A 12320-nucleotide genomic window follows, 5' to 3' on the forward strand; every position below is an offset into this window, starting at 1 on the left:
TGGACTTGCTAAAAATATGATAAACCCCTTGAAGGAAACCTTGTGGGGTCTACTTGTGTGAATGAAGTAATTTATGGGGTAATTCTAATGTTTCAGCAGCATTACGCCCCCCAGAAAACAGTATGCGGCTATAAAATCAAATTCAAAATTCCTGGACCGAAAATGCCGAAAAGCCTCCTTTTATGCCAAGCCCTGGCACATGCCCGCACAGTGAATAAGGCACACATATTTGGTATCCCCATGCACGGGAGAAGTGGAAGAATGTGAAAGGAGATGAATTTTGTCCGTGGTCTATACCGTGTGTGAAAAATACTAGCCTAAACTGACGCATTTGCTAAAAAATAGCTGATTTTTTTTTGTTCCATCTTATTCAAGAAACTTTCAGAAGAAAACTGGACTTGCTAAAAATATGATAAACCCCTTGAAGGAAACCTTGTGGGGTCTACTTGTGCGAATGAAGTAATTTATGGGGTAATTCTAATGTTTCAGCAGCATTAGGCCCCCCAGAAAACAGTATGCTGCTATAAAATCAAATTCAAAATTCATGGACCGAAAAGGCCGAAAAGCCTCCTTTTATGCCAAGCCCTGGCACATGCCCGCACAGTGAATAAGGCACACATATTTGGTATCCCCATGCACGGGAGAAGTGGAAGAATGTGAAAGGAGATTAATTTTGTCCGTGGTCCATACTGTGTGTGAAAAATACTAGCCTAAACTGACGCATTTGCTAAAAAATAGCTGTTTTTTTTTGTTCCATCTTATTCAAGAAACTTTCAGAAGAAAACTGGACTTGCTAAAAATATGATAAATCCCTTGAAGGAAACCTTGTGGGGTCTACTTGTGCGAATGAAGTCATTTATGGGGTGATTCTAATGTTTCAGCAGCATTACACCCCCCAGAAAACAGTATGTGGCTATAAAATCAAATGCAAAATTCCTGGACCGAAAAGGCCGAAAAGCCTCCTTTTATGCCAAGCCCTGGCACATGCCCGCACAGTGAATAAGGCACACATATTTGGTATCCCCATGCACGGGAGAAGTGGAAGAATGTGAAAGGAGATTAATTTTGTCCGTGGTCCATACCGTGTGTGAAAAATGCTAGCATAAACTGGCGCAATTGCTAAATTCTTGCATTTTTTTCCAATTTTGCCCACTTTAGAGAAAAAAATACAAATGATATATACTGACAAATGCCACTAAAACAAAGCCCTATCTGTCCTTTAAAAAGAGTATAAAATTCAAAGATGAACTTTATTCACCTGCTGAGTTATAGTCATCTAAAGAAGCGCATAGCAAAATTGTGAAATTTGCTCTGGTCATTTAGCTGTAAAACAGCCTAGTCCTTAACCGGTTAAAGAGGCTCTGTCACCACATTATAAGTGCCCTATCTCCTACATAAGGAGATCGGCGCTATAATGTAGGTGACAGCAGTGCTTTTTATTTAATAAAACAATCTATTTTCACCACTTTATTAGCGATTTTAGATTTATGCTAATGACTTGCTTAATGCCCAAGTGGGCGTATTTTTACTTTAGAGCAAGTGGGCATTGTACAGAGGAGTGCATGACGCTGACCAATCACCGTCATGCACTCCTCTCCATTCATTTACTCAGCGCATAGGGATCCTGCTAGATCCTTATGTGCTGTCTTATACTAACACATTAACAATACTGAAGTGTTTAGACAGTTAATAGACATTCCACGGGATGTCTATTCACAATCTCTGCACTTCGTTACTGTTTCTATGGTAGTTACAGCAGAGGAAGCGTGATCTCGTTGTAACTTGTCATTTACAGCGAGATCTCGCGAGATCACGCTTCCTCTGCTTTAACTACCACAGACAGAGTAACGACGTGCAGAGATTGTGAATAGACATCCCGTGGAATGTCTATTCACTGTCTAAACACTTTAGTATTCTTAATGTGTTAGTATAAGACAGCACATAAGGATCTAGCAGGATCCCTATGCGCTGAGTAAATGAATGGAGAGGAGTGCATGAGGCTGATTGGTCAGCGTCATACACTTCCCTGTACAACGCCCACTTGGTCTAAACTAAAAATACGCCCACTTGGGCATTAAGCAACTCATTAGCATAAATCTAAAATCGCTAATAAAGTGGTAAAAATAAAAAGCACTGCTGTCACCTACATTATAGCGCCGATCTCATTATGTAGGAGATAGGGCACTTATAATATGGTGACAGAGCCTCCTTAAGTTCTGTTTTAAGCAAGTGAAATGCATGCTCGATCAGGTTGAGCAGGGCCGCCATCAGGAATTTCAGGGCCCCCTACAGCTAAATTTTCGGGGCCCCCCTACCGTGGCACCGCCTGTTAACGGTACTCCGTCCAGCACTATATCATGGTACCCAGGGCCGCCATCAGGGGGGGGTATTAGGAGTACTGATGTGAGAGGCCCGGCCAAACCTAATTGAAAGGGGGGCCCGGCAAACTGCCGCGACTTGCCTTTGGTAGAAAAAAAACAGGCCCCTACAATGGGGCCCATTTTTTTCACCAAAAGAATGTCATGAGCTGCGGGCCCCCCTTTCAATTAGGTTTGGCCGGGCCTCTCACATCAGTACCCCTAATACCCCCCCTGATGGCGGCCCTGGGTAGCATGGGGGTCGTCATGGGGGCCGTCAAACACCGCCGCCCGTGCGACCGATCACGCGCACCCGCAAACTCCCGCGCATGCGCACCGGCGACCGCCTGCAACCGCGCACCGAATTTTGAGGCAGATTTTGACCTGCCCACACTATCTTGCCGCGTTTTTTGCCTGCGGCGATTGAGGACAGCAGACAGAAAACGCAGCGAAAAATGCATTTTCTGCCTCCCATTGATTTCGATGGCGGGTCAGAGGCGGAACCGCGGCAAGAAAGGACGTGCTGCTTTTTCTTTTTCCGCGACTGGCTCCCATTGATTTCAGATTAAATCAATGGGAGGCGGTTTTGGAAGTTGTTTGGTGCTGATTCTGACGCAGTGTCCGAGTCAATATCAAGGCCCAAAAACTCTGTGAACTGGGCCTTATTGTTAGGGCTTATTCAGACGAACGTGTAATACATCCGTGCAACGCGCGTGATTTTCACGCGCCTCGCACGGACCTATGTTACTCTATGGGGCCGTGCAGACTGTCAGTGATTTTCACTCGCCTCGCACGGACCTATGTTACTCTATGGGGCCATGCAGACTGTCAGTGATTTTCACACGCCTCGCACGGACCTATGTTACTCTATGGGGCCGTTCAGACTGTCAGTGATTTTCACGCAGCGTGAGTCCGCTGCGTAAAACTCACGACATGTCCGATATTTGTGCATTGTTCGCGCATCACGCACCCATTGAAGTCAATGGGTGCGTGAAAATCACGCCCAGCACTTCCGCAGCCGTATAAACTATGAATGAAAACAGAAAAGCACCACGTGCTACAAACATACAAACAGAGTGTCATAATGATGGCGGCTGCGCGAAAATCACGCAGCCACGCATCATACGCTGCTGACACACGGAGCTGTTATGGACCTTTTGCAAGCGCAAAACGCCACGTTTTTGCGCGCGCAAAAAGCACACGCTTGTGTAAATCCGGCCTTAGGGTAGGAACACACTAGGCATGAACACTGCGGATTTTATGCAGCACATTTTATTGTGGATAATCCGCAGCGTATTACAGACGCAGCAGAGTGGATGAGATATGAACAAATCTCATCCACACGCTGCAAAAATAATGGACCTGCAGTGTGGCTTTTGGCTTTTTAAGCCGCAGCGTGTCAATGTATTCTGTGGAATCGCCGCTCCTCTGTTGCGGAAATGCTGCGGTTCTGCCGCAAAAATCACACATGAGAAAAAAAAAAAAGGCACTTTTTAAAATTTATAAAAAAGTTTAGACTTGCCCCGGCCGTAGTCCTGGTGACGCGATCCTCTATTCTTAGCGCAGCTCGGCCTCCTGTCATGACGTTTCATCCCATGTGACTGCTGCAGGTCACATGGTCTACAGCGTCATCCCAGGAGGCGGGGCTACGTTCAGAAGAGAGAGATGCGTCACCTAAACTACGGCCGGGGCAAGTCGAAACTTTTTTTTCCCTGCAGGATTCCCGCAGCGGACATGCCTCACCAAACCTGCGCCACTATTTGGTGCGGTTTTGCTGGCAGAATTCCCTGCGGCTACCGGGGCGGATAAGCTGTGTAGTTTTACTCAGCATATCCGCCTAGTGTGTTCCTTATGATGTCGCTCCTGGAGCTGCTGCCGGTCTCTAAATAGGCAATTGGTTCAGTAGAATTTGGAATTATTTTTTTTTGTGAACCAGCTTAAAAAAATACAAAACTTTTGAGTTAGGGCCTGTTCACATCACCGTTCGCTTCCGTTCCGTCTGAGGTTTCTGTTGGGTGAACCCCGCAACGGAAAGTGAAAGTGACAGCACAGCTTCCGTTTCAGTCACCATTGATCTCAATGGTGACGGAAACATCGCTAATGGTTTCCGTTCGTCACCATTCCGGCTGGTTTTCGGACGGAATCAATAGCGCAGTCGACTGCGCTAATGGTGATGGAAACGGAAGCTGTGCTGTCACTTTCACTTTCCGTTGCGGGGTTCACCCGACAGAAACCTCAGACGGAACCCCGGAGCTGAAGCGAACGGTGATGTGAAGAGGCCCTAACACAAAAGTTTTGTATTTTTTTAAGCTGGTTCCCAAAAAAAAATAATTCCAAATTCTACTGAACCAACTGCCTATTTAGAGACCGGCAGCAGCTCCAGGAGCGACATCATAAGGGACACACTAGGCGGATATGCTGAGTAAAACTACACAGCTTATCCGCCCCGGTAGCCGCAGGGAATTCTGCCAGCAAAACCGCACCAAATAGTGGCGCAGGTTTGGTGAGGCGTGTCCGCTGCGGGAATCCTGCAGGGAAAAAAAAGTTTAGACTTACCCCGGCCGTAGTCCTGGCGACGCATCTCTCTCTTCTGAACGTAGCCCCGCCTCCTGGGATGACGCTGTAGACCACGTGACCGCTGCAGCAGTCACATGGGATGAAACGTCATGACAGGAGGCCGAGCTGCGCTAAGAATAGAGGATCGCGTCACCAGGACTACGGCCGGGGTAAGTCTAAACTTTTTATCAATTTAAAAAAGTACCTTTTTTTTTTCTCATTTGTGATTTTTGCGGCAGAACCGCAGCATTTCCGCAACAGAGGAGCGGCGATTCCACAGAATACATTGACATGCTGCGGCTTAAAAAGCCAAAAGCCACACTGCAGGTCCATTATTTTTGCAGCGTGTGGATGAGATTTGTTCATATCTCATCCACTCTGCTGCGACTGTGATACGCTGCGGATTATCCACAATAAAATGTGTTGCATAAAATCTGCAGTGTTCATGCCTAGTGTGTTCCTACCCTAAGGCCGGATTCACACGAGCATGTGCTTTTTGCACGCGCAAAAAACGTGGCGTTTTGCGCATGCAAAAGGTCCATAACAGCTCCGTGTGTCAGCAGCGTATGATGCGCGGCTGCGTGATTTTCGCGCAGCCGCCATCATTATGACACTCTGTTTGTATGTTTGTAGCACGTGGTACTGTTCTGTTTTCATTCATAGTTTATACTGCTGCGGAAGTGCTGGGCGTGATTTTCACCCACCCATTGACTTCAATGGGTGCGTGATGCGCGAACAATGCACAAATATAGGACATGTCGTGAGTTTTACGCAGCGGACACACGGACACACGCTGCGTGAAAATCACTGACAGTCTGCACGGCCCCATAGAGTAACATAGGTCCGTGCCAGGCGCGTGAAAATCACGCACGTTGCACGGATGTATTACACGTTCGTCTGAATAAACCCTAACAATAAGGCCCAGTTCACAGAGTTTTTGGCCCTTGATATTGACTCGGACACTGCGTCAGAATCAGCACCAAAAAACTTCCAAAACCGCCTCCCATTGATTTAATCTGAAATCAATGGGATCCAGTTGCGGAAAAAAGAAAAAGCAGCACGTCCTTTCTTGCCGCGGTTCTGCCTCTGACCTCCCATCGAAATCAATGGGAGGCAGAAAATGCATTTTTCGCTGCGTTTTTTGTCTGCTGTCCTCAATCGCCGCGAGCAAAAAACGCAGCAAAAAAACGCGGCAAGATAGTGTGGGCAGGTCAAAATCTGCCTCAAAATTCTTTAACGAATTTTGAGGCAGATTTTTTTTTGCCTGCAAAATACTGTGTGAACAGGGCCATACATAAATAGCACTTTGAGATAATTTACTCACCGTGTCAGAAGAGCTGCTCCCACTCAAGTCCTCTTCCGGCGATGTCTTCCAGGCGAGGTCTTCGGTCCAGACGTCCAGTCCTTCACCTCCAGCCAGGCTCCAGGTAAGTTTTGTCCATGTGTGTCCGCGGCTGCGCGCGCTTCGTTCGCGGGTGCGCGCGCGGCCGATCGCGGGTGCGCGCGCGGCCGATCGCGGGTGCGCGCGCGGGCGGTCTCCAGTGCGGGCGTTCGTGGGTGCGCGCTCGCGAGTGCGCACGCGCGGGAGTTTCCTTGTGCGCGCGATCGGGTGCGCGCGTGCCGGCGGACTGTTTGACGGCCCCCCATGACGAGGGGAGGGGGCCCGCAGCAGCAGCAGCAGCTCACGACATTCTTTTGGTGAAAAAAACGGGCCCCATTACAGGGGCCCGTTTTTTCCTACCAAAAGAATGTTGCGGCAGTTGCCGGGCCCCCCTTTCAGTTAGGTTTGGCCGGGCCCCTCACACCACTACCCCTAATACCCCCCTGATGGCGGCCCTGAGGTTGAGATCTGGTTATTGACTTGGCTATTGCAGAATATTCCACTTTTTGCCTTAAAAAACTCCTGGGTTGCTTTCGCAGTATGTTTTGGGTCATTGTCCATCTGTACTGTGAAGCGACGTCCAATCAACCTTGCTGCATTTGGTTGAATATGAGCAGAAAGTATATACCTGAACACTTCAGAATTCATCCGGCTGCTTCTGTCTTCAGTCACATCATCAATAAACCCTAGTGACCCAGTGCCTTTGGCAGCCATGCATTCCCATGCCATCACATTGCTTCCACCATGTTTTACAGAGGATGTGGTGTGTTTTGGATCATGAGCCGTTCCAAGCCTTCTCCATACTTTCTTCCCCCCATCATTCTGGTACAGGTTGATCTTAGTTTTATGCTGTTCCAGGACTGGGTTGGCTTCTTTACATTTTGTTTGGCAAAGTTTAATCTGGCCTTTCTATTTTTGAGGCTGATTAATGGTTTGCACCTTTTAGTGAACCCTCTGTATTTGCTCTCATGAAGTCTTCTCTTTATGATAGACTTAGATACTGATACGCCTACTTCCAGGAGAGTGTTCTTCACTTGGGTAGATATTGTGAAGTATTTATTCTTTACCATGGAAAGGATTCTGCGATCATCCACCACTATTGTCTTCCGTGGACGTCCAGGCCTTTTGGAGTTCACGAGATACACCAGTGCGCTCTTTTTTTTCAAGAATGAACCAAACTGATGATTTGGCCACTCCTAACATTTGTGCTCTCTCTCTGATGGATTTCTTAATTTTTTTTCAACCTAACGATGGTGTGTTTCCCTTGCATTGAAAACCCCTTTGACCTCATGTTGTGGGTTCACAGCAACAGCTTCCAAATGCAAATGCCACACCTGGAATCAACTCCAGACCTTTTACCTGCTTAATTGATGATGGATTAACGAGGGAATAGCCCATTAAATAGCTTTTGAGGTAATTGTCCAATTACCTTTGGTCCCTTGAAAAAGAGGCAGCTACATATTAAAGAGCTGTAATTCCTAAACCCTTCCTCAAATTAGGATGTGAATACCCTCAAATTAAAGCTGTGAGTCTGCGCTTTAAACCCATATTGATTATATAACTGTATATTCAATATGTTTTGGTAAAAAGCTAAAATGACAAAACTTGTGTCACTGTCCAAATAATTCTGTGCCTAACTTTATATATAAAGGGGTAACAGCCGTTCCCATACACAATAGTAAATGGTGTTTGAGTTACTGTACTCTAACAGTAATGAACACTTGCAGTGAGACAGAAGTGACACTCGGATACACAGTCACAAATATATAGAAAGCTTGTATAGATACACACAGCATACACAAAAGCAATGGGATAAACACAAACACCCTGATAGATGTAAACATATATATCACTCCAACAACCAGGAAATTATGAAAATAGCCTTTCTGGAATAGTCATTATAGGTTACCATGGAAACACTGCAAGGACAAAAAATAGAAAGACGTGACACAGCCAGTCTCCATAGAAACAAGCGAACCTGCCGCTGACTACGCACAGCAGAACGCCCAAATATGTCATGACATGGAATCTGTGCTGACGGGTTGCTACATGGGGCTCTGGCAGCTTATCGATAGGATGGGACTAGTAGGCTGCTTTATTATAGCAAATACAAGAAACACAGACAATCTTATGTACTGCTTCCAGAACCTGAGCATCTCCTCCAAGACACATGATAGTTGCTTAATTCTAGAAGTCTCCTAATCCCCGGAAATCGTATTCATTAAGACTGCATAGTTCTGTGCACTTCATCCTCAAGAATGTCAGAATTTTATAAATGTAGACTGAGGATACAGAAGTTGCAGTCCTGCTAGGCATATTGGATCTGTGTACGAGAGTCACCTACTGATGTGAACATTTCTTTTTTTTTTTTTTTACATATTTGGCACTGGCTTTAAATAGCCGCATAGTTGTGACCTAGTTACAATTCACACAAATAGGAATAAAGAAATTGCCATTTTTATAGATGAACGGCTGCTGTAGTCTTAAGGGGGTTATAATAAAAAACATAATATAAAAGATGTTATATATAATATTATTTGGTATGGGGAATATGTCCCCAGAAAGAATTCTTGAACATACAACATCCTTAATAAGATTTCTTAAGAGTAAAAAAAAAGGCAGAAAATGTAATATTAATAATTAAAAAAAAGAGATTCATCTGTTTAATCCCCCGCCGCTCCAGTGCCAATAGTCTCCTGCCGGTCTTTGATTACATTCCAGCAGTGATGACGCGCCGTAAGAGCACTAGACCAGTGATTGGCTGCAGCATTTACATGCTGGTACAGCACGTCATCGCTGCTCGAATGTAAACAAAGACAAGCGGCGGACCATTGGTGTATCAGTGTTGGAGTGGCGGGGGATTTAACAGGTGATCTATATTTCCTTTATTATTTTTATAACTTTTTCTGCTGCTAGTTTTCTTTTTTTTCACTCAAAGACAGACCCTTTAAGGTATCCTCATAAAGATAAGTAATGGGTGCAAAACCCACACAGTGCCAAGTAAGGGGACTAACATCAATAGCTTCACTATTAGGGGTGCATCAGTATGAGGTGGTGTGTAGGCCCCTCTGCCACAAAAAAATACAATAATACCTTATAATACTATATTGTAATGCAATTGTGACACGTGTGGGCTGCTATATGGACCTGTAATCCACAGGGATGTATTGACTTTTAAATTATGCTAAGTATACTGCACATCAGATGTCATATTTTTTACTAATACTTACCTGATAGGGGTTATTTGCCTTCTGTATTGGTTTCTATAATGAGGCTTTTTCAACCCATTTGGATGGCCTCTTGTGGTAATCTGTATATGTATTTTTACATGCTTTTCCATAATCCATGTGTATTCAATATTTTTGTGAAATAACGTATCTATTTTTGACATAATAATCGGAGTCCAGGTGTAATTGTATACACACGTTCTTGTCTTTTTCTCTGGTTCCAAACGAATGCAAATTTAAGGCCTTGTTCACACAGTGCAGATTTGATGCAGATTTTGCATGTATTTTTTCTAAGCCAAAACCAGAAGCAGAACCTAAACAGAAGAAATATATAAAGGAAGGCCTTAAAGTTTCTGCCCTATTGGATTCAATTCTGGTTTTGGCTTAAAAAATGCATGTAAAATATGCGCTGAACATGTGAAAAAGGCATTAGGGGGGTTTCCTAGTTATGTATCTTAGGGACCACCCTCTGAACTGTTCATTAGAAGTGGAGTTAAATGATAAAACTCTGTCACTACTAGAGGAAGCTCACTACATATGGATTTACTATAGAGTTCAATGGGAGCTGAATATATCCCTATGTTAATGCCTCCTAGTGGTGGCTGCAGGAAGACAGAATTTTATCATGTAACTATGACTATGACTTATCCTAAAAGCAAGACTCTGACCCCTATAACTATTTTTTTTTACCTATTTAGATGAAATAAACTTAAATTAGAGGTACGCTTTCCTGCCCTAGACCACTTCCATTAATGCTTTTCACCATCCCAAACAGAGATACCAATCGTACATAAATGAAGGGGGTGGATTTTGACTTCTATATTATAGGCATCAATGTATTTAGGAGCCCCCTTTTTAAAAAACCTGCTTTTGCCCCTGGATTTGGGTAACTTACCTATCCTAGGCATTGTCTTAGTCCTCCTGGTGCTATCCATGTTGCTGCGCTACCAATACAATGTCATGTTTACCAGAGTAGAGGGAAGAACATCAGATGGACTAGGACGGTGCTTATGATGGGCAGCCTCTATGGGAACTAGTTGTGAAAAAAACAGGAAAAACAGAAGTACAATGTTGTATAACTGCACGACAGTACAATAAGGGTAAGTCCACACGTAGTGTAAATACTTCCGATTTTCCGCAAAAGATTTCATTACGGAAAATTCACAGCGTAATAAAGTAGCAGCAGAGTGGATGAGATTCGAACAAATCTCATCCACACACTATAAAAAAAATCTGCTGAAAAACAGTTTATAAATTGACCTGTGGTGCGTTTTTTTAATCTGCAGCATGTCAGTTCATGCTGCAGGGTCTCTGGTTTTCTGTTGGGGGTTTTGCCCATTGAATTCAATTGGGAGGTAAAACCCGCAACAAATAGCATATGTTGCAATTTTTGCAGCGGAAAAGCAGCGCAACGCAGAAGAAAAAAATAAAATAAAAATTATACTTACCCAGATCTCTTTGCTTCTGCATCTAGCCCGGCCTCCAGGGATGACGTTTCATTCCATGTTACTGCTGTAGCCAATCACAGGCTGCAGCGGTCACATGGGATGAAACGCCATCCCAGGAGGCTGGGCTGCAGGACGTCAGAGGAATACGTCGCCATGACTACAGGTAAGTATAGGCTTTTTTTTTTTTTACATCTGCTGTTTTCCGCAGCAGACATTCCGCCCGAAAAACTGCAGCACAATTTGGTGAGGTTTTTTTGGCCGGAATTCCCTGCGGGGTCCAGGGCGGATACATTATGTGCTTTTATGCAGCGTATCCGCCCTGTGTGAACATACCCTAAATATGTATATAAAACAATGCACAATGTGGTTTTATGGCATATGATGGCTTAAGTTTATGCCTTGGGGCCAAAAGACTTCCACAGCACCACAATAGCGTGTGTTATATATAAATGACACTCGAAGTCCTCTAAGTGAGTCTGAAGCACATTCTAGGCTCACATGTATTCACGTCTATACCTTTTAAACCAGTGGTCTTTAACATGTAGCTCTCCAACTCATGTATAACTACAACTTCCAGCATGCTCTGACTACTGCAGGCTGTTAGTGAATGCTGGGAGTTGTAGTTTTGCAATAGATAAAGAGCCACAGGTTGGAGACCAATGTCTTAGACTTTTTTAAAGCAGGAAGTGCTTCCAATGAGTCTGAGGTTCTCCTTACTGGCTGAGAAGACTCAGTGATAGTAGGTACTCATCACGAACATACAGCACACTCCTAGAGATCCAAATTTAAGTGCTTTCGTACTAGTGACAGACTCCCTCTAATGACTTTGGAAGTGTTGTTTGTCAAATCTGGGCTGGTTATGGTGGTTATAAACCGATAGAATACCAACGAACAGGATACAATAAAACGTAGTGCTAAGAAAAGATAACCAGTAAACTGTAAAGCATAATTGCCAGCTATATTGCATGCACTATATTGGATCCTAGGTAATGACCAAGATATACTTGGTGCATCGATCAATAATTGACAAGAGACTAAACCAAGAAAATATGATCGACTACGGCACACAATAATGAAAAAAATATATAAATTTTATTAAATAACAAACATGAGACAATTTAAAAGATGGAAATGAGGAATAAGTCACACAATAAAAAGACGTCGCATCAATCAAAAGGTCGGATATGAGTGTTGTGTCAACATGTAAGCAGTTTACATTATAGCAGCAATAGGGAACGCATATGATCACAGAGGAAACCGTGTCCGGTTGAGATCACAGCAAGTAAGAGCCAGACATGTCCAAGAACAGCAATATGGTCAGTACAAAAATGAGGTACTAGTGATTGTAGCG

Source organism: Rhinoderma darwinii, chromosome 3, assembly GCF_050947455.1.
Source record: "Rhinoderma darwinii isolate aRhiDar2 chromosome 3, aRhiDar2.hap1, whole genome shotgun sequence".
Lineage (NCBI taxonomy): Eukaryota > Metazoa > Chordata > Amphibia > Anura > Rhinodermatidae > Rhinoderma > Rhinoderma darwinii.